The 23,520-nt window shown below is 36.6% G+C and overlaps 1 protein-coding gene across 2 annotated transcripts in view; it reads right to left on the reverse strand.

The window, feature by feature from the left end:
* Positions 1–9,894, reverse strand: part of Nup205 (nuclear pore complex protein Nup205) — a 171,102-nt gene extending 161,208 nt beyond the window's left edge. The window contains exon 1 of one of the 2 annotated variants that reach the window (XM_089099638.1): positions 9,708–9,894. The gene's annotated coding sequence lies outside the window, so the exon portion shown is untranslated. Of the gene's footprint in view, positions 1–9,211; positions 9,238–9,707 lie in introns of those variants that run through there. The other variant, XM_089099640.1, reaches the window with a different exon arrangement.
* Between the last annotated feature and the right edge of the window lie 13,626 nt (positions 9,895–23,520).

Raw genomic sequence — 23,520 nt, forward strand, 5'->3', positions numbered from 1 at the left:
TGTGGTTCGATCAAAATTCGAACTTTAGCGCAAAGAGCGAGGTATTGACTAGGGGGAGAACTCCCTAATATACGTAATAAAAACATACGAATATAGAATTTTTTTACCTAAATTAATTCGTATGTTAAGTCAGAACAAAATTTCGAGAAAGCCATTTAGCCAAAAAAGTCAAATACATATGCAAATTTCGTTTTAATTATTCATGTACAGTGAGCCAAAATCAAAGCTGCATTACTTCAAAAACGTTCATAGATTAAATAAAAACAAGTTTTTTAATTGAAAGTAAGGAGCGACATTAAAACTTAAAATGAACAGAAATTATTCCGTATATGAAAGGGGCTATCCTCTCCTCAACGCCTCGCTCTTTACGCTAAAGTTTCTATTTTTTTAAAAAATAGCGTTGTGAGAAAAAGTCTAACTTTAGCGTAAAGAGCGAGGCGTTGAGGAGGGACAGTCCCTTTCTTATACGGAATAATTTCTGTTCGTTTTAAGTTTTAATGTTGCTCCTTACTTTCAGTTAGAAGAACTTATTTTTTTAATTTAATCTTGGAAAGAACTAATAGAATTTAATTAAGTTTTTGATATATAATGATAAAGTTTTTTTTTATTGTTTTAAAAAATAAAGTTCTGTGACTGAGTCAAACTTTAGCGTAAAGAGCGAGGCATTGAGGAGGGGCCAGCCCTTTTCGTATACGGAATAATTGCTGCTTGTTTTAAGTTTTAATGTCGCTCCTTACTTTCAGTTAAAAGAACTTATTTTTTTTAATTTAATCTTGGAAAGAACTAATTGAATTTAATTAAGTTTTTAATATATAATGATATTAATTACTGATAACTCGTCAGTTAAAGATATTATTTCACAATAATTTTTATTTTAAATAAATATAAGAAAATATTTGTAATAACATATGATATTATAATTCGTTTTCAGTAAAGCACCAATGAAGCAGTGGACTTTAGTTTTTATAGTTTGGGAAGGGGACAGTAGCTAAACATTCGTTCCTAGTGATTTTCGTTCGTTTAAAGCTTGATTTGCATATTCAATTTAAGTTTTCCTCGTTTTAAGATTTATTTATTCATTTATATTGGTACCTATTCTTTTTTGGCGAGTTTTTAAAATTAACTATTGTAAACAGAAGACGAGCAGGAACAATACAAGATACCGGAGTATACATGAGTGCTGTTATCGATGCTAAAAGTAGAATACAATTTGTACTTTACTAAAAATATTCAAATGAATTTACTGAAAAAAATTTGTGTGAAAAAATAGTTTAAATACATATGCTGATATTTATTCCTTAAAATCTTAATCAATTTTTGATTTCTTAAAGTTATAAAAATGAAAACATTTAAAAGAATTTTTTCAGTAAAACACAAACTATATTCTGGCTTTTAGAAAGCATAGGGTTTTAGAACCCTACTCATATTAATTTCTAGTCGTTTTGAGTTTGACCCTGTTATTTATTTTAATTTCTGTTTGTTTTGGGTTTTATTTATTTATTGATACTGATTTGTGGTAGTTGTATGCTTGTTAGATTATTTGATTAAATTTTTGTTCATTTTTGGCTTAATTTACTTTACTTTTTTTTTTAAACTTATTTTGTAGAAAAAGTTTTTTTTAAATTAATTTCTGTTCGTTTTATTTTGGCATGGTCTTTTTCAGGGAAAAAGACTGAACCTCTTCTAAAGTTAAACAACCGTCCCTCCCATAAACACCAAAAATACCCTCTGGGCATAACTTATAACCCGTGCGCCTAGTCTCTGGGGTTTGTTTCAACCCCAAAAGCCTTGTTATATGATATTCAGACTATTTTGAATACAATACCACAATTTCTATTAAATGCATTTCGGGACAATACGATGTATGTCTGTGGGGGGGGGGATAGCTGCCCACCGATCACTTTGACTATTAAAAAAGAGCACTATAGCGTCCGATTACCAATCCAATGAGCCCCCTCCGAAGTTTATACGACCATGGTTTCTATAAAAACCTTATATACCCCCAGGACAAAACTTGGAACCCTTGCCCAGAGAGGTGGGGGGATTCATTATACTCAAAGATATAATTTTCAGACCTTTCAAATACGTTGAACGAAATGGCTATCTCAAAATTTTGATACGAAGTGTTTAAGGAAATGATGGGCGTTGGGTGGGGGGATTTGCCCTCTGATCACTTTCGAATAATAAAAAAGGCACTAGTCCTCTCAATTTCAAACCGAATGAGCCCTTTTTGAAGCTTCTACGACAAAACTTTCTATAAAAACATTATATTTTCTGAGGGCATAACTTACAACCCTTGTCCTGAGGGCTATGGGGGGAGGGTTGTCATCCTCAAAGACATAATTTCCAGACCTGTCAACTACTTCGAACAAAATGGTCATATCAAAATGTTGATCGGAAATGTTTGGGGAAATGATGGGCGTGGGCGAGGGGGGGGGTGACTATCACTACGATTACTTTTGACTATTAGAAAGGACAATAATCGAATGAGTCCTTTTTGAAGTTTTTATGACAACACTTTCTATGAAAACCTAATATGCCCCCAGGGCAAAACTTACAAGACATAATTTCCTGACCCTTGAACAATGCTCAACAAAATGGCTATATCAAAATGTTGATTGGAAATGTTGGGGAAATAATGGGCATGGGGGGCATTCGTCCTCTGATCAATTTTTGACTATTAATAAGGGCACTAGCCCTCTCAATTACCAATTAAATTATCCCTATTTGAGGTTTATACGACAATGCTTTCTATAAAAACCTTATATGCCCCCAGGGCATAACTTACGACCTACGCCCTGGGGGATGTGGGAGTTTGTAATTTTCAAAGACATAATTTCCAGACCATTCAACTACGTTGAACAAAATGTAAAAATGTTGATTCAATGTGTTCGGGGAGATGGTGGACGTAAGAGGGGGGTTAGTTGCCCTCCAATCACTTTTGACTATTAAAAAGGGCACTATCCATTTCAATTTCAAATCAAATGAGCCCTTTTTGAAGTTTCTACGACAACACTTTCTAAAAAAAAACTTATATGCCCCAAGGGCATAGCCTGTAACCCTTGCCCAGTGGGTTGTGGAGGGAGGTTGCCATCCTCAAAGACCTAATTTCCAGAACTTTAAACTACGTTGAACAAAATGACTATCTCAAAATTTTGACTGGACGTGTTTGGGGAAATACTGGGCGTGAGGGCGGGGAATTAGTTGCCCTCCAATCACTTCTACTATTACAAAGGGCACTAGCCCTTTCAATTTCCAATCGAATGAGCCCCTTTTGAAGTTGCTACAACAAGTTTTCTATAAAAACCTTATATGCCCTCAGGGCATAACTTACAGCCCTTAGCCTGAGGTCTGTGTAGGGGGGGGGGGGGGGTCGTCCTCAAAGGCCTAATTTCCAAAACTTTCAACTACGTTGAAAAAATGGCTATCTCAAAATTTTCATTGGATGTTTTTGCCCTCCAATCACTTTCTACTATTGAAAAGTGCACTAGCCCTTTTAATTTCCAATCCAATGAGCCCTTTTTGAAGTTTGTACGACAACCCTTTCTATAAGAACCTCATATATCCCCAGGCAAGGGCGGATCCAGGATTTTTTTTTCGGGGGGGGGGGGTACTAATTTTTGAATTTTTCGGGGGGTATTAATTTTTGACTCAGTTTTCGACTAATTTTACTGATTTTTACCTAGGTTTTACTAATTTTCGACTTATTTTCGACTCGGTCAAAAATTTCGGGGGGGGGGGGGGGGGGGGGGGTTCAAACCGGGTAAACTTCCCCCCCCCTGGATACGGCCCTGTCCCCAGGGCATAACTTACAATCCTTACCCTGAGGACTGTGGGGGGTTTATCATCCTCAAAGACATAATTTCCAAAACCTTAAACTACGTTGAACAGAATGGTTATCTCAAAATTTTGATTGGATGTGTTTTGAGAAATGGTGGGCGTGAGAGGGGGTTAGTTGCCCTCCAATCACTTTCTACTATTAAAAAGGGCACTAGCCCTTTGAATTTCCAATCGAATGAGCCCTTTCTGAAATTTATACAACAATAATTTCTATAAAAACCTAATATGCCCCCAGGGCATAACTTGCAACCCTTGCTCTGAGAGCTGTAGGGGGAGGGGGTGTTCTCCTCAAAGACATATTTCCAGATCTTCAGACTACGTTGAACAAAATGGCTGTCTCAAAATTTTGATTGGATGTGTTAGGTGAAATGGTGGGCGTGGAAGGGGTGTTAGTTGCCTTCCAATCACTTTCGGCTATTACAAAGGGCACAAGCCCTTCCAATTTCCAATCGAATGAGCCCTTTTCAAAGTTTCTACGACAACTCCTTCGATACTAAGTGCCCTGGTCTAAACCAAAACAAAAAAAAATATATCGTTCTTAACTTAGACATCGCTATTGCGCTGTCTGTAATATCTGTTCCTTTTGTTACCTACTAGGACTTCTGATCAACGTTTTGAGGTCCATATTTTGTGATTTTTCTGTGACTGCCCAATTTGGCGTGGTTTTTCGGAGGAGGAGCACCAGCTCCCATTATAGAGGTATTAATCTGGTTTCTGTTGGAAGGGAATAACTTAGTATAATGATAAGTTTTGGACTTAGACACGTTATAGATTTAGGTTTAATAGAAGAATAGTGTCGTTTTTGAAAGGGAGAGGATGCATCGACTAAACTTTGAGTTTTAGGTTAAAAATTGGAAAATGTGGGTCATCATACCCCTTTAATCCTTATACTTATAGATTAGGAGCAAGTGTTTGATTCAACCAATCGAAAAGCTTTAACGGAGGTCTTGAGAGCTCAGGGCAGAAGAATTGGTTTGAAAATCAATGTTATGAAGACTAAGTCGCTTACACTGCGAATAAGTAAAGTTGAAAAGGTGATGGTGGGTTAAGAGAAGATCGATCAAGTGGATGGCATCACTTGCCTAGGTATTATTATTAGTAAGCATGGTGGATGCAGTGAAGATGTTAAAAGTAGAATAGCCTAGGCCAGTGTTTTTTTTTCATAGTTAAAGTTTGTAGTAATAGGAAGATAAGTGTGCGAACCAAGATTATAATATTAGAAGGGTTCTAATAACCCCCGGGAGATACCCGCCCGGTAAATACCTTCCCCCCCAGAAAATAAGGCTTTCCAAATTTTAGTATTTTATTTGAGTTTGATTTTTTTTTCCGTAGAAAGAAGCAATTTTGGCACTTGTGTATTATATGCCACTCACTAAGTTTACGCTGTGTAAAACTCGAGAACAAGCGGGTTTCTTCGTTAGTTTCTTTCAGCTTAGCGTGAGACAAGACAAAGACAAGTGACAAGATAGAAGGGAAATACATAATTTGGGCTATATATTTGCACATAAGGGGGTGGGGTAAAGTATTTGAACATTTTGAAGTCAGAAAACAATTTTTACTTAATAAAATGCAGAATAATTTTACCTAACACATTTTGCATGCAGACCCGGTATACTTTCCCCCCTCCTCCCTATTGTGAAAATATATAGCCCAAACTTGTTTCTATAGTAACGAACAAACTAACGAAGAAAACCGGTTTGCTCTCAAGATTTACGCAGCGTAGACTTGAGTGAGTGGCGTATAATACTCAAGTACAGGAAATTTTCATGGAGAGAGCCGGATTTCCCGGTATTAGTTAAAAAACGATCATAAATTAAATTTTAAAAAACAAGTTTTTCAACTGAAAGCAAGGAGCAACATCAAAACTTAAAGCGAACAGAGATTATTACGTATATGAAGGGAGTTGCCCCTTCCACAAGACCTTGCTCTTTACGCTAAAGTTTTGACTTTTTGTCCAAATTATTTAAGAACGATTCCTGAAACACAAAGACCGTTTAATTAGAACAATAAGCTTTGTTCTAAAATTCTATAATAAAAACTTTAGCCGAAAGAACGAGGTTTTGAGGCGGAGGCAACCTCTTTCATATACGTAATAATTTCTGTTCATTTTAAGGTTTGTTCGTTTTAAGGTAAGGAGCAACATCAAAACTTAAAACGAAAAGAAATTATTAAGTATATAAAAGTTATCCCTTCCACAAGACCTCACTCTTTACGCTAAGTTTTTTTTATAGAATTTTAAAACAAAGCTTATTGTTCTAATTAAACGGCCATTGTTTTTCAGGAATAGTTCTTAAAGAATTACGACAAAAAATCAAAACTTTAGCGTAAAGAGAAACGTCTTGTGGAAGGGGCAACTTAACTCCTATACTTAATAATTTCTGTTCGTTTTAAGTTTTGATGTTGCTCTTTACTTTCACTTGAAAAAACTTAGCTTTTTTTTAATTTAATTTCTGATCGTTTTCAAATAATACCAGGCAATCGGGCTCTCTCCATGAAAAATTCGGTGTGCGTGTAACTGAACCCAAAGCAACTGAACCCCTGTAACTGAGCCCCCGTGTAACTGAACCACCGTGTAACTAAACCAGCGTGTAACTGAACCCCCGTATAACCGAACCCCCGTATAACCGAACCCGCGTGCAACTAAACCCCCGTGCAACTGAACCCTTGTCCTACTGAACCCTCATGCAACTGAACCCACGTGCAACTCAACCCCCGTGTAACTCAACCCCATTTAACTAAACCTCCATGTAACTGAACCCCCATGTTACTGTACCCCCTTGGAACTGAACCTCCCTTTAAACGAAACCCCCTTAAACTGAACCCTCCTGAAACTGAACCCGCGTGCTACTGAACCCTCGTGCAACTCAACCACCGTCCTTACGTTGGGTGAAACACAATAGGGTTATGAACAATAGTTATTTAACTATGGTACATTATTTAACATTTAAACTGTTTTAAATAAAATGGCCGTCCCAAAATTTAGATCGGATGTATTGGGGTGAAAAATAGGGTGGGGTGGAGCCCTCCGATCACTTAACTCTGAAAAAGTGCACTGGAAATTTTGATTTCCAATCGAATGAGCCCCCCCCCCAAAGTTAAAACAAAATTTTTCTAAAAAAACCGTATGTGTTAGCAATGAGCAACTAGCTTAAATTACAGCCTTTGCCCTAGATGCTGCTGGTGGGGTTGTTAACCCCAAAGGTATGGTTATTTGATCTTTAGACTATTTTGAAGAAAATGTTTATTTTTATTTTGATCGGATGTATTGGGGGGGGGGGTGTCGGTAAAGATGGAAAGGATGATTGTCCTGTGATTAAATTTGATTCTTCGAAATTGAACTTGCAATTTCCAATCGAATGAGCCTCCTTCAAAGTTTTTACGATCATCCCTTCTATAAAACCTTAAACTTTAACAATTGGTAACTTGCAATAACATACAGATTGCTGATACAAGTGTATCAGCAATTTTTTTTGGAACAGCTTAGCGTATCAATATGAAACTTCTGGGACAACATACAATTCTCAAATTTGGAAAACCTTATTTCCACAGGGGGGGGGGGGTATTTTCCTCGCGGGTATTTTTTGGGGGGTGGGGGGCGGTTAAACACCGGCCACCATTAGAAGCTGTAGTGATGACACTGTGATTCTGAAGTATGGATGCTCCGAAAAACGAAGACTTAGATATTTCAGAGGAATTGTCTACAGATTGTTTTGGGTACACAACTAACTGACCGTATTTCAAACAGTAGGCTGTACAAAAATGTGGTTCTATCGCACTTTCTAGGGCTACAATGAGAGAAAGGTTGAGATGGATAGGACACGTTATGCGGATGAGACTGCCGTAGATTGTCCTTTTCGGTCAATCATCAAGGGTCGTAAGGAAGAGGTCGTAAGGAACGGTTTAAGGAAAATTGGAACTTTTTGGGAGGGTATAAAGAGGGAGGTTTCAAATACATTGGAATGGAGAAGCGTGCATAGCTGCCGGCTGTTGCACCAGACCGGCAGCTATGCAGTTGCACCATGCACAAGACCGGCTGTTGGCTTCAGCCGGTCTGGTGCTGCAGTGAGTTAATAGTAAAAGTAGTAGAAAGGAATTGGAGGGCAATCAACCTCCCTCACGGTTTCCATAAGGTCTTTTTGAAAAATAATTGAAAATTTAATCTCCTTCCCCAAGCCATTCCCTAGATTACCATAAATGGTGATTTGATAGCTTGGATTCAAATAGTGTCTTCTGATCTAGCTCTACCCTCTCCCCCTTGGTAACAATTCAGCGTCCACTTACCAGTGGCGTGGTTTCGTCCAAATCCTGGAGGGGGGCACAGTTGGGGCCAATTTTCCCACATCTAGTGAAAATGACAGTAAAAACTAAAAAATGAACCATTTGGTACCATAAAGGTACTTTATAGTGCTACAGCTTGAATTATGCAGGTTTATCTTAGTTTTGATAAGATTTTGGAAGAAACTAAATTTCAGCTAAAGGGGGGGGGGCAAAGTGGGGTCTATAGGGGGCCGAGGTCTGGGAGTGGAATTTCTCCCCTGCCATATAGCAAATTATAACCCTGCCACTTTTATCCCCCCTCAAACGTCCCTGAAAGTTTCAATGGCTGAGCTTGAAACTGATTGTTATGTTGGGTTGCGGGGGTGTATTGTATTCTAAAGGAACTTCCGGCTAGTCTTCAATCGATTTTGGCAATTAAAAGTGGACTAGAACTCTGATTTTGTAATTGAATGAACCCACCCTTACTTTCCATGACCATCCGTTCTGTGTGACCCCTGAAAAAGTCAACACTTGGCCATGATTAAATAAAAAAAACAATTTTTTTTTAAACTGAAAGTAAGGAGCGACATTAAAACTTAAAACGAACTCAAATTATTCCGTATATGAAAGGGGCTGTCCGCTCCTCAACATCTCGCTCTTTACGCTAAAGTTTTTTATTTTTAAAAAAAAATAGTTGTGAGAAAGTCAAACTTTAGCGTAAAGAGCGAGACGTTGAGGGGACAGCCCCTTTCATATATGGAATAATTTCTGTAATGTCGCTCCTTACTTTCAGTTAAAAAAAACTTGTTTTTTTATTTAATTTTTGGATGTTTTTTAATTAATGCAGGGTTTGATTTTGGCTCACCGTACATAAATAATCAAAACAAATTTGCATATTAATTTTATTTTTATTTGGTTAAAGGGCTTTCTCGAAATTTGTTTAATTTTATTTACGAACGTTTTTATTAGTAATAAATATACGTAACTTACGAATTAACATACGTAACGAACTTCTATATTCATATATTTTTAAAACGTATATTAGCAGTTCGCCCCCTAGTCAATACTCAATACCTCGCTCTTTACGCTAAAGTAAACCATGAATATAACTTACATTTTCAAACACATGTTGTGGTACCCACCCCGCCAGAATTCAGCAGGATGGACTTGTACCGTAGCGTTCGACTGTTTCCTCTAGGCTTTGTTCGAGGGGTTGCTCTCTCTCTGGGGCGCTGGGCACCACTGCACGCCGGCTGGGCACGCCTAAGCTTTTTTTCAGAGCTTTTACCTAAATCAAACAGAATCTACGCAGGCCAAGAAAACTTGACGATTTTAAATTTCTGAAAAGAGTTTCCAGAGGAATGATTGGACCAGCACACCTGGGCACTGGGCACACTTATGCACACATTTTTGGAGAGAACAACCCCTAGGCTTTGTTATATCCAGGAATAGAAATTTTTCACAGCTATCTTTCAGGAAAAAAAAGTATGAGATAATCTTTGATTAGCAAATATAATGTAAAACTGCACTTTATTTTCTAAAAGATTATAACATTAAGAAATATACACAATCTTTTTTAATACACATTTTTAAATTCTTCTTCTTCTAACCTGTGATATTTGGCCCATACTGAAGTCTCCTGGATGTAACTCCTTTTCTACATAATAGATTTGCTACCTTCCCATGTTTCTCGTATATCCTACGTTTCCTTTCACTACTTTGTCTTTTCTAATATTCAATTACTCATATATATGCGGTCTTTTAGAGCTAATTTGTGCTGAAAACACAGCTTTACACCCCGAGTAAAATAGTGCAACAATTGGTTATGTACGTTACACTAAAGAACTCAGGGAGTAAAACTGCATATTAACATCTTAGTCTTTCCACTGACGAAGTTGAACTGGTTTTGAAATTGAAAGGAAACACATAATACAAGGTTACTAGGTGATTGCTTAATTGTTGACATCCTAAACAGGGTAAATGCAGTGACGCAATTCTCAGGAATGATGGTTTTTCCGAATGAATATATCAAACGACGAAATTGCATCGTAGAGCGTCGGGCAAGTTGGAAGTAGATTTCATCTCACATCTAAAACGTGAAATACTACGTACATAATCAGGCGTCAGTTATGAATTAATTAAAAAAAAAAAAAAAAGTTTTTCCGAGGGACGTAAAGAGCGAAGTTGAAACTTACTTGGTTATTCAGCGTAAGCAGCAAATTTATGGCAAATCCAGGGAAGAATTTTTTTTGAAACGCTTTTTGGTTCTCATTACAAAAATAACGTTCATCGCAAAAACATAAGATGCTCCCACAAAAGGATTTTTGTTATTAATTAGAAAAAAATTAATTCAGAAAGTAATATATTTTCACCGTTAGTACTGTTAAGATTAGGTAGTATCTTAAGAAATTTTCTACCTACAGAAACTCACAAAAAATGTTTTAAAAAAAAGCGATTGTAAAGGTTAAAAGATGATTTTTGTACATAAATTTCTGCGTGTTCATTTTGTAGACAAGAAAGCTTAACTTATTTCAAAGTAAAAAATATATTTCCTTATTTTTATAATTATCTTTTTATACTCAAAATTCAATTAGCTTTCCCCCTTTTCGGCTATAATTCAAATATTTGAATTGAACTTATACTGAACATATTACTTTCAATGGTCCTATAGTCAAAATGATATGCAAGAAACTTCAATCTACTCTTGAAGTTCAAACCGTGTTGATTAATATAGTCTATTTACGGTGAAACCCTTTGAGAAAAAAGTGCCATTTTAGTGCCATATGGCACTTGCAGATAGCAGAATTTATGAAAAGCAGGTAGATATGAGAAATAGCTTTTGAATGAGCCATTAAGAATCTCTCTATGATGTTCTGGTAGCCCGCTAGGCCTGTTAAAAAAAAGAAAAAAAACGGGGGACAGATCAGTGCTACCGAGGCAAAAAAGTGATTGTCCTTGTTGTTCAGGGAGGGGTACTCTAACTTCCCTGCACAAGGTTTTGACCATTTTGATTCCAATGGTACACTTTTCATTTTGATCTGACGCTATTTTCGAGGGGTTTGAGGCTTTTTTTGAAATCACCATAAATTTCTTTTCGCAATAAACTTTTACGAACTTTACGCAATAAACTTTGACGAACCAAAATAATAGTTAACGTTCCTGAGTCAGTGTCAGATGGGAATTTTTTTTCACTAGGCCGTTTTTTTTTTAAAAACGCAAATTTAAAATTTTGGTTACTATGGGCTGTGGTTCGCTCTTTACTAGGTTGCCGCTGCAACCATGATACCTTGCCGGGACATGCTTTAAAAATGAGTCTAGAAAATGACTGAGAAAAAAAACAGCGGATACCGATATTCGATATTCCCGACACGATACATGCGATGTCGATACGCCCGATACATGCGATATCGGTACGCCCGATATCACATACAGCCCTTCTCCCCAGGGACTATGGAGGGCCATATCATCATCAAAACCATATATATTGGACCTTTGAACTATTTTAAACAAAATGGCTATCTCAAAATTTTTACAGGACTAGTTGGGGGAGGGGACCTGCAGGGAGGGGGGGGGGTTATATTGCCAATATTTTTGGTCACTTAAAAAGGGCGCTTACAAACTTAATTCCCTTTCGAATGAGCTATTATACACCTCTCTTTGATACTCTGGCCACCCCCTAGCCCTGCTAGAAAAAAAGGGAGACAGATCAGTGCTACCGAAGCAGAAAAGTCATTTTCCTTGGTGTTCAAGGTGGGGGACTGTAATTATCAAACACAAGGTTTTAGAACATGCTGATTCCAATGGTGCATTTTTTATTTCGATTTGGCGCCATTTTCAAGGGGTTCTAGGCTCTTTTTAGAAATCGCCATAAATTTCTTTTCGCAATAAACTTTTACTTCTAAGATCAACCGAAACAACAGTTACCATCCCTAATTCAGTGTCAGATGGCAATTTTTTCTCAATAGACATTTTTTTTAAGTTACATTTTTCAATTTTTGATCACTATGGGCTGTGGTTCGCTCTTTACTAGGTTACAGCTGCCGCTGCAACCATGATAATTCTCCGTAATAGATCAGAATCAACCCTGCATTTCAAATTTAATCATAAAAATCCCTAAAATATGATCCGAGCCGGATAATTTGTGACATTCGAAAATTGAATGCTTTATATCAAAGAAAAAATAAATACAACAAAAAAAATATGGTGCAGAAATACCAACAGTTGCAATTAGGCAATATTATACACTAAAGAATAATTGTAAAAATACAGAGATATATGATAAAAGAGTCGGATCCCAAGCTCCCCGAGTTTCACCTAATATGTAAAAATAGAAGCGGCAAATCCTACAGGAAACTTTACATATTTTAAAATAAACTTACGCTTTTCCTAAAACGATTTTATCTCAAGCAGTGTTCTTTTTTACTGATCATAACTTCAACAACAATACACAAAAAATAATATCACAAGGCAGATGACTGTTTACACGGAGCTGAGGTTTCCCCATCCCTGGAAAAAACCTCTTGCGTTAAATAACGCGCGGAAATCTCCCCCCCCCCCCAGAAAATTCCCTCCGGATAATTCCCCCCATGAAAAGTTCCCCCACACGCAAAATTGAGCAGCCACAGAGAAAGTACAAAATAGGTACCTCAAAATGTCGATCAGATGCCCTAAGGGGTAACAAGAGGACCTGATATCAAAAACAGTTTTAGGACAGGGGCTGGTTGGTCTCCAATCACTTCCCATATTATAAAAAAAGGACTAGAACTCTCAAAAAATGTCCGTATGTTTCCCAATAACAAATACTGTCTGTAAGCAATAGACAAATTGTAAAACTTACAGCCCTTTTCCTAAGGATGATGGGGGCTTGTCATCCCCTGAGGCTCATTTATCGAACCTTTCAATTATGATGAACCAAATGTCAATTTCAGAATTTCATTCGGATGACTTTGGGGGAAAAGGAGCAGCGGAAGGGGGTTAACTGCCCTCCATTCTGTTTGGTCACTTAAAATTGCACTTGAACTTTTAATTTTTGTTCTAATGAGCCCTCTCCTAATCTTCTTGGACCCTTGGTTTGGTACGATCATCCCTGTAGGAAACTTATTGTAAGTTTTATTTAATTTAGATAAATACATAATTAGTTCTAAGGGAGAGTCGAGAGGTGGGTGAAGGTAGAAATTTACATATAATCCCGTGGGCCGTATTCAGGACTTTTGTTTGGAGGAGTATTTTCCTTTTTTTGAGAGGGGGAGGGGTACGAAAAAAGTAAAGCCTAAAAAGTCTTGATTTGTGGGAATATTTCTGGTCCATGCTGTTATTATGAAAATAAAGAGTAACATCAAACCCCAAAATGAGCAGAATTTATTCGGTATAGGAGGGGGACTGCCCCTTTCTCATCCCAATCTCCGGCTCATGGTCATAGAAACTTCAGAGTATGCACATTCGATCAGAAATTGAGATTTTTAGTCTTTTTTTTACAAGTTGAAAGTGATTGGACACCAACCAGCCCCAGTCCTAAAGCTATTTTTGATATCTGGTCCCTTTTTTACCCCTTAGGAAATCTGATCGATATTTTGAGGTACCTATTTTGTACTTTCTCTTTTGACTGCTCAATTTTCCGTGTGGGGGAATTTTCCATTGCGGGAGGGGGAATTATCATGGGAATTTTCCATGGAGCAAATTATGGAGGGAAATTTTCCGGGGGGTGGATTTTGGGGAAATATTCCGCAGTGTGATTTCTGGGAGATTTTCCAGAAGGGGGTATTTGTCACGGGGGTATTTTACGGGGAGTATTTTCCACGGGGGGTATTTCCCGCAGGTTGTTATTTTCAGGGAAGTATTTTTCGGGGGGGGGGGTATTTTCTGGAGGAAATTCCGAGACCCGTTTACACATAAGTTTGGTACTTTCACTTCCCTTTCAAGCCCTCCAGATAGCCAGAGTCTCGTTGGCGTTTTATTGAAAACGATATATATTTGAGCAGCGTGGTTCTTATTTGTCAAAACATTGCAAAAAAAAGAAAATCATCAAAATAATAACGATTACTGGAAAAATCTAATGAAGATAGACAGATTGTTTAATATCTTCGGATATTACATATTGGGAGTCTCAGCAATTTTTTATTTTTCAATGTTATATTTTTATCAACAAATCATTTTTAATTTCAATGGAAAATGTTTAAAATATATTTGTTTTCAGTAATGTACCCGATGCTCTGGCCTCTGAAAGGTCTAGAGAACAGTAGCCCCAACCCAATTTGGGGTAATCCCTGTTTGTTTAAGTTTGACTTGATTATTAATTTTATTTTTGTTCATTTTAGGATTCATTCTTCCCCCTCGATCAGCATCTCTTATCTTTAAGTTGGATACGAATTTTCAGTTTGATTAATTAAAAAACGTTTTCCACAAAATAAGATTTTCAAAGAAAAGTAAAGAACTCCATTAAACAAAAAATCAGCAAAAATAAAATCAAATAATCTACCAATAATCTACCCACCCCTAGGAACCTTAAATCTTCGATGAAAAATAAACTAATTGGCGCACATTTAATCTTGTATGTGAACCGAAATGACATCCAATTAATATTAAACTGTGCACATAATAAAATGACGTGTATGTATATTAGATGTATGTCTGTGTATGTGCATTTATATATATGCACGTATCAGTAAATAGTTAATAAATCAGTATCAGTAAATAAATGAAACCCAAAACGAACAGAAATTACAATAAATAACCGAGTTAAACTCAAAACGAGCAGAAATTAACATAAGTTGGGCTCAGAACCCCTATGCCTTCCCAAGGCCAGAACAAAATTTGTACTTCCCTTAAAAAAATATAAATGTTTTTATTTTTATAACTTTAATAAACCAAATAATATTAACATTTTGATTATTAAATATCAGTATCTGTATATGTTAAGTGCAAATTTTGTTCTGACCTTGGGAAGGCATAGGGTTTTGAGCCCAACTTATGTTAATTTCTGCTCGTTTTGAGTTTAAAAATTTTTCAATTTTCTATTTTTCAATGTTATATTTTTATTTCAACAAATCATTTTTAATTTCAATGGAAAATGTTGAAAATTTATTTGTTTTCAGTAATGTACAAACGATGCTATGGCCTCTGAATGGTCTAGAGAACAGTAGCCCTAATCCAATTTGGGGTAATCCCTGTTTGTTTAAGTTTGACTTGATTATTCATTTTTTTTTTTGTTCATTTTGGGATTCATCCTTCCACCTCGATCAGAATCTCTTATCTTTAAGTTGGATACGAATTTTTAGTTTGAATAATTAAAAAAACGTTTTCCACAAAATAAGTTTTTCAAAGAAAAGTAATGAACTCCATTAAACAAAAAATGAGCAAAAATAAAATCGAATAATCTACCAAGCGTGAAACTACCACAAATCAGTATCAATAAATAAATGAAACTCAAAACGAACAGAAATTACAATAAATAACCGAGTTAAACTCAAAACGAGCAGAAATTTACATAAGTTGGGCTCAAAACCCCTATGGCTTCCCAAGGCCAGAACAAAATTTGCAATTTCCTGAAAAAAATATAAATGTTCTTATTTTTATAACTTTAATAAACCAAACAATATTAACGTTTCGATTACTAAATATCAGTATATGTATATTAAACTGACAATGCACATTCATTTGTATTTTTTTCAGTAAAGTGCAAATTTTGTTCTGGTTTTGGGAAGGCATGGGGGTTTTGAGCCCAACTTATGTTAATTTCTGCTCCTTTTGAGTTTGACTCAGTTATTGATTGTAATTTCTGTTCGTTTTGGGTTTCATTTATTTATTGATGCTGTTTTGTGGTAGTTTCACGCTTGGTAGATTTTTTAGCCTTTCGTTAGTGTTTGTTGTCTGATACCTATGATTTTGGGTGTTTAGTGTGCTACGAGCTAGGTTTCTCAGCCTTTCGTAGGTGTGTGTTATCTGAAAGTTATGACGTTTAGTTTATGATTTGGGAAGTTTAGTTGGGTTTTTCACGGTTTGACTTGTCTGAAACTTGTGATTTGGGATCTTTAGCTTGCAAATTTGGACTTTTCTGAGCTATGTTTCTTAAGTTTTTGGATTTGTGTTGTCTAAAACTTATTATTTGGGGAGTTTAGTTTGCTATTTCGAGGCTTTCTGTGCTAGGTATTTAGCCTTTCCTAGGTGTGTGTTGTCTGATGCCTACAACTCCGGTGTTTAGTTTGCTATGAGCTAGGTTTCTTAGCCTTTCGTAGGTGTGTGTTGTGTAAAACTTATGATCTGGGGTGTTTCGTTTCATATTCGGGCTTGTCTCGGCTAGATTTCTTGGCTTTTGTTTGTGTGTATTGTCTGAAACTTCTGATTTAGGAAGTTTAGTTTGGCTTTTTGAGATTTGTCGTATCTGAAACTTATGATTTGGGATCTCTACCTTGCTAATTTGGACTTTTCTGAGCTAGGTTTCTTGGGTTTTTGTTTGTTTGTTGTCTGAAAATTATGATTCGGGATCTTTTGCTTGCTATTTGGAATTTTCTGAGCTAGGTTTCTTAGGCTTTCGTGAGTGTGATGTCTGAATCTTGTAATTTGAGAATTTTTGTCTGGTGCTAACTTAGCTCATGAACTAGATTTCTTAGCCTTTATTATAGTTTCGGGTGTTTAGTTTTCTATTAACTTAACTCATGAGCTAGATTTCTTAGCCTTTAGTTGGTGTGTGTTGTCTGAAAGTTTGGATTTCCGTGGCTTGATTCTTCTGAAACTTATGATTTGGGATCTATATCTTGCTAATTTGGACTTTTCTGAGCTTGGTTTTTAGACTTTCGTTTGTGTCTTGTCTGAAACTTATGATTTGTTATGTTTTAGTTTTTTTTTGCTATTTCAGGCCTTTCTGTGCTAGATTTCCTAACCTTTGTTATATAGGCATTCCCTGAAACTTATGATTTGGGATGGTTATATTTGCTATTCGGGGTTTTCTGAGCTAGATTGCTTAGGCTTTCATTGGTGGGCATTGTCTGATACCAATGATATAGGATATTTGTTCTGGAATTTCATGGCTTGACTTGTCTGGAATTCATGATTTGGGATGTATAGTTATGTTATTTCAGGCCTTTCTGAGCTAGGTTTCTTAGCATTTCGTAGGTGTGTGCTGTCTGATTCCTATGATTTAGGGTGTTTCACCCAGTTAGCTCAGCCCATTGACTCATACATAGACCATTTAGGGGTGTATTGCTCCCCAACACCTGGTGACCTTGGATACAAAGGGGCCCGGTAATCCAGAAGGCGTAGATGCACGGGAAAGAAAACATGAATTCACGCCTGAATTTCTTTACCACCCTGGAATGGAATGAAGTTATTTTGGCGTTTGTGAAGAATAAACAGGAAAGAGGAATTTAATTCATACCAGAAAAAAAAAATCATATAAGAGATGGCACTTAAATACAAATTGAAAGAGCAAAAATTCCACCATTCTTTTCGTAGGTGTGGTCGTATCGTTTTTAGTATATCTGATGCATACAAAAAAAATTGAGAGGTTTTAGATATCAATTTTTACCTCCACCCCCACCCCTTCCTTAGAAATAAATCTGTATTTATCTGAAGGCTCTTTGAGGGTTTGGATGTTTTGGCATTAAAATACACCCTTTGAGGCATCTTTACCCTCCTTAGCAACAGTGAGAAACGGTATGGGAGGGTGGTGGTTGCCCTTTGATCGCTTTTGAATCTTAAAAGAGCGCTGAACTTTCTATTTCCAATTGGAAAGCCCCCTCCAAAGTTTATACGACCACTCTTCCCATGAAAACCTCATATCTTAACAGTGACAACTTGCAACGCTTAGAGACCCTGCCCTAGGGCTCGAAATGGGCTATCAAACCCGGCATGGGGGGTATCTGGTTTCCCTCTAATAACTTTTGACTCTTAAAAGCCCATTAGAACTGTCAATTTGCAACTGAATTAGCCCCCTCCAAGGCTTATACGACCACCCTTTCCATCTGAAGTGTCTCTGGCAAAAATAAATAAATAGATGATAATACATTGAATCCTTATGGTTCTGTACTATAGGCAATGCTATAGCATTGTTTTTTTTTACTTAAATAGGTGATTAAAACCCTTCTAATGAACATCCAAAATTATCCAGGCTGAATATGGGGGAATTATGGACGGGAGAGGAGGATTTTCCACGGGGGGAATTTTCCGGGAGAATTTTCCGCGGGGGATTTCCCGGGTGGGAAACGCCTAGACCCATTCTAGGTGGTAGGGTTTTCACAATGAAGGGGGGAGGTATGTTAGCACCCCACACATTTTGAGTTACGGTAAAATTTGGATTTGAAGTCCAAAATCATACTGAATCTGAAAAAATGGAGTAGTTACGGCGGAATCTTAGAAAGTCTAAAATTTCAATCCGATTTTGACACCAATTGCAAGATCCTGTAGAGATAGTCCAAGATTCAGTAGTACGATTTGTAAATTCTGCGAAGGGAATCTAGCAGTGTTACGTCTAGTTAGTAAATAAAGTTAGAGCCAAATCAGAATCAAAAATCTTTCCAAAAGTTTGAAAAAAAAATTGAGGATTTGGTTTAATTTCATACAAGATTTTAATCTAATTCCTCTCTTCCTTCTGAAATCCAAGGTAATTTTCTTAAACGGATATCGTGTAATGCGAAATTTATCAACTTTAAATTTTCTTATTTTCGCCAAATAAGGTCAACTTAAACCAAGAAAGTAAAATCTGCTTCTGACCTAAAATGAGCTATTCGCTTACGAATGTACTGTTTTTTCTATGGTCTGACCTTTTTTATTTTTCATCTTTCTTCGCCAAAGTTGAACAGTGAGCAATAAAATAAAAAAGCAAAATAAGAAATAGGTTGTAAGAGTTCAAGAGCATACTTTCAACTCACGGCTTCTTAGAAATATTTTAACCTATCGTTGATCTTAGCTAAAGTTTTCACCCGTGTTTAAAAAAAAAAAAAAAAAAAAAAATACTGAAGGTATTATCCCCCCAGTTTTCAGTATGCAAAATTCAAAACAAATCAAAACTATTGTTGTTTTTCAATACCATCATAGATCCAAGCAGTTCAAATTTTTTGTTAGCACATGACATTGTGAGATCGTTTTATGAAGGAAAAAATTTTTTACGGAAAAACATAATTTGTAATCCTCTAAATTCCAAATATTTTGTCACTTCGCGGCAAGCTGAGTCACTTGAAAAACGGAAACTGATAGTTCTTAATCCTAAGATTAGAATTTAAAAAGAATAACGAAAATTTTGCAATGAAATACGCTGGAGACTAGACCACAGGGAGGAAATAGCAAATTAAGGCTCATGACATGAGACAGATCTTAAAAGTGAATAATCTTAATAGATTTATAAAAGCAAAATAAGGTCTGTAAGGTAGGCTCGTTACTATCCATATTTTTTTTTTTGGGGGGGGGGGGGGAGACAAGAGGTTTTAGCGAACGGCTGGTCATTTCTACCGACTGTTTAAAAAAAAAGAAGCATAATGTCCGTTTCGAATACAATAAGTAAAATCACTGCACGAGTCGGTAAAACCGCTGTATTTACCAACCAAGATTCAGATTTCGGTACATATCATATCACTATTTTAATATGTTTATTTAACCAAATGGAAAATTGTGGCACCATCTGTAAAATTACAACAGGAGTTGGTAAAACTGCTGCGTTTACCGATCAAAGTTTACAATTACTGTAGATAACATGTCAGTATTTTCGTGGTCTTTATGGAACCGAACAAAGAATTTTAACGGCGTTGGAAAAATCGTGGCGCGAAGCACCACAATTTTACCGAGTGACAAAACACATTGGGGGGGGGGCTTCCCCCTATACGTGACGGCCCTGCTGTAAAGGGGAAAATTTTTATTGCTGTGAGCCACATCAAATAAATAATCAAACTATGTTGCAAGAAATCAAGAGGATTGTTACAAGTTAGAGGATAGACTCTTAAGGAAATGTTGTGGAATTTCTGGGGACCCAAGCCCAAACTTTCCTTAAAAACGCCACTACCTAATCTGTCTGTAAGCTCTTATTTCCATTTTCTGGTTAGAAATCAATACTGATGGACCTTTTTAAAGTCACTTACCACATCAGCTTACTTAGCACACCAAAATCAACAAATCACTGCAAAAATAAAAGGTCAAATACAGATTCACAAATCGCACACCACCGTGCCGATTGCACCGGCGGTAGTGTTGGGCGATATTCAATATCGATATTGATATATCGATATATCAGAGCAAATATCGATATCGAATATCTAAACAAAAATATCGATATCGAAAACGATATTTGAACATATTTGACTATTTTCGGCCTTTTCTGCTACTGGTAAACGTCCTGCAGATAAGATCCAACATAGACAATTGTTTGGGAAATGGGCGAGAAGAAGAACAATGATGTATTTAATCCATTGACTCATACATGCTGATACACAGCATACTTACCTGTATCCATAAGTTGGCATAGCCTGTTCTCAAACTCAAAATACGTTTAGTCAGGAGGACTTCCAAATGTTGCTGAGAACCTCCAAAAGGTCTTGGCTGTATTAATGCCTTCTATGCTGACAGGCCTTGCTCATATAAAAGAGAGTTGGCTTTCTATGCTGAATCCAAATATATAGGATTCATTCAGTTTAGTGTTCCCATCAAAAGATACGAGCCTGTGAAAATTTGCGTGATTTTTTGGAAAGGGGAGAAACCTCCCCCCCAAAAGTCAAAGAATCTTAAAGAAAAGCGTACCATCAGATTCAGCATATCATAGAACCCTACTTGTAAAGATTTTAAACTCCCGTCAGCGTAAATGTAGAATTTTGTATTTTTTGTCAGAATAAAAATCACGGATGCATGTTTATTTATTCCTCTATCTTTCGCCAGCGTGATCGGATCAATTCAAAGGCCCAAGAATGTTGGGAAAGCTCGTTCTAAAGAAAATAACAGTTCTTGCTCCCTTTTTAGGTGACCCGAGATATTGGAGAGCCAATAGTACCCCTCTCACAGCCTTTTCCCCTGAAAACACCCGATCCCAACATTGAGGTATTCATTTTATTCACCATAGCTGAAAGATCGAAAAAGTGTTCCTCCGGAGATAACCTGTCTCCTCGCAACCTGAGGAAAGGGCTTTAAGTTATGAATTTGCCTATTGTTTACGTATATTATTTTTATTTGTAAGTAAACAGGCTTATTAGGGGAGGGGGAATTTTCTGTGGGGGGATTTTCGACAGGTAGAATTTACCATGGGCAGGGAAGTTTCCGGGGCTGAACTAACAAGGGGGAATTTTACACCGGAGAATTTGTCATAACTCCTATATGAAATTCGTCTTAATGTTTCTCTGCCGATTCAATTTTTGATGTAGAGATGTTCCGTGGAAATTGTCATGATCCCCCCCCCCATGGTACCCGGGGGAACGGCTATAAGTTATGAATTTTGTCTGTTGTTTACATATAGTTTCTGTTATTTGGAAGTAAACAGACGTTTTTAGGGAGGGACCTTTTGCGCAAGGGTATTTTCCATGGAGAGAATTTTCCATGCACAGGGAAGTTCCTGAAGATGAACTTATAAGGAGAAATATTACACGGGAGAATTGGCCAGAACTCTTATATCAAATTTATTTTACTTTCTCTTTGCCGATTCAATTTAACATCTAGAGATGTTCCAGGGATATTATCCGTGGTAAACTTTCAGAGAGGTTAAAATCGCCTGGGAGATTTTTTTGTGGGAGGGAGGAAGTTCCAAAGGGGGAAATTTTCCATGGGAAAGTTTTCAGTGGGAGCAATTCTTCGTGGCGGAATTTTTCGCAAGAGATATTCTCCATGTGGAAATTTTTCGCGGGAGAATTTCTTCATCAGAGGATTTTCCGTGGAAGAAACTTTCCATTCGGAGGATGGGATTTCAATGAAAAATTTCCTGTTGAATGAGTTTTCCGGCATGATTTGAAAAAGATCAAAAATTAAATGAAAGACAAGTCTTTTTTTTTCAAATGAAAATAGGCGTAAGAGAAATGTCTAGGCGAAATTGTCCCCAAGAAAATATCTGGGTGGGATTTTCAGCAGGGACGGATTTGTAGTGATGATTTCCTGGTATTAAATGAAAACAACCAAAAATTAAATAAGAAATTTTTTTTCAACGGAAACTAGGGAGACATACTGAAACTTGAAACAAAAGGAAATCCTACCGTATACGAGGGGGAGTTACCCCCTCCTTTAAAGATTTCCCATTATTTAAAAACAACTCCTGAAACACAAGGGCTATTTAATTAGAATAAGAAGCTTGTTTTTAAAATACTAGAAAAAACGTATATGAAGGGCATCCCTCTCATATACGGAATAATTTCTGTTCGTTTTAAGTTTTAATGCTGAACCTTACTTTCAGTTGAAAAAACCTGTTTTCTTTTTTTTTTATTTAATCACTGAAAGGTAGAACAAATGCTCAGGGAAAAAACATTGACATGTTGCTGAGTTTGAATAGCCAAAAGTAGTCAGTAGGTCATCTTTCTTTACCCTGAGCCCGAGTAATTTCAAGTTTAGATTTCTATGATATTCACTCTTATAATCGAAGTTTGTTTTTATTGCTTGATTTTCTATTATTCAAAGTTTGAAAAAATTGTGCAAAATACACTTTTATTATAATTGTTGGTACTTTTCTATCAGCCGGTACACATTCGAGAATTTGAATCTACAGGTACGGGGTAGAAACAACCGCTATGGTTGGGAAATAGATAGGATATAATAATAATAATAATATAATAATATATTGAATCTATAATATGCGTACCATTCAGAATCAGGGATAGCAGATGCGGATAAAGACTCATCACTTTTAGAGGACAGAAAACGCCAAAGGAGAGAACGATTAATTTTGGCCCGTGTAGATTCGATATCAATCATCTTTTTTCATACGTAAAAAAATCATCATATAAAATCATCAATCATATTTATAATTTGGGCTGTATATTTGCACACTAGGGGGATGGTCGGGTGGGGGTTAAGTATAGCGGTGCTGCATGCAATAAGTAACCTAACCTAAATAAACCAAAATACCAACTAAAAATTTATTAAAACATAGGTAGTTTTATACTGAATCGTATTCAAACAGCAATAAACCGGTTGTTGTATGATTTTATAGATTCAGATTCTTAAGTGTGTAGAGGCTAACAGATAAGGACCTAATTATTTTTTAACTTTGCAAAGCCAAGAGTTAATCTGAATAAAAACTGATCAGAAATATCGAAATCGATATATCGATTATCGAATATCGAACGTAAAAATATCGATATTTCGATATATCGTTTGATCGAATTATCGCCCAACACTAACCGGCGGCATAACACTGAAAGTTTTCTCCACACCGGAGTGACTTTCATCAGCGGCGCTCCCCCGATGAATCGGTGCGACGGTGGAGTTCACTAAGTCCAGAGGAAAGTAACTAAAAGCTATGAAAAACTAACT

The sequence above is a fragment of the Artemia sp. Qi Xiang Cuo genome, chromosome 13 (genome assembly GCF_049724085.1).
Source record: "Artemia sp. Qi Xiang Cuo chromosome 13, ASM4972408v1, whole genome shotgun sequence".
Taxonomy (NCBI): domain Eukaryota; kingdom Metazoa; phylum Arthropoda; class Branchiopoda; order Anostraca; family Artemiidae; genus Artemia; species Artemia sp. Qi Xiang Cuo.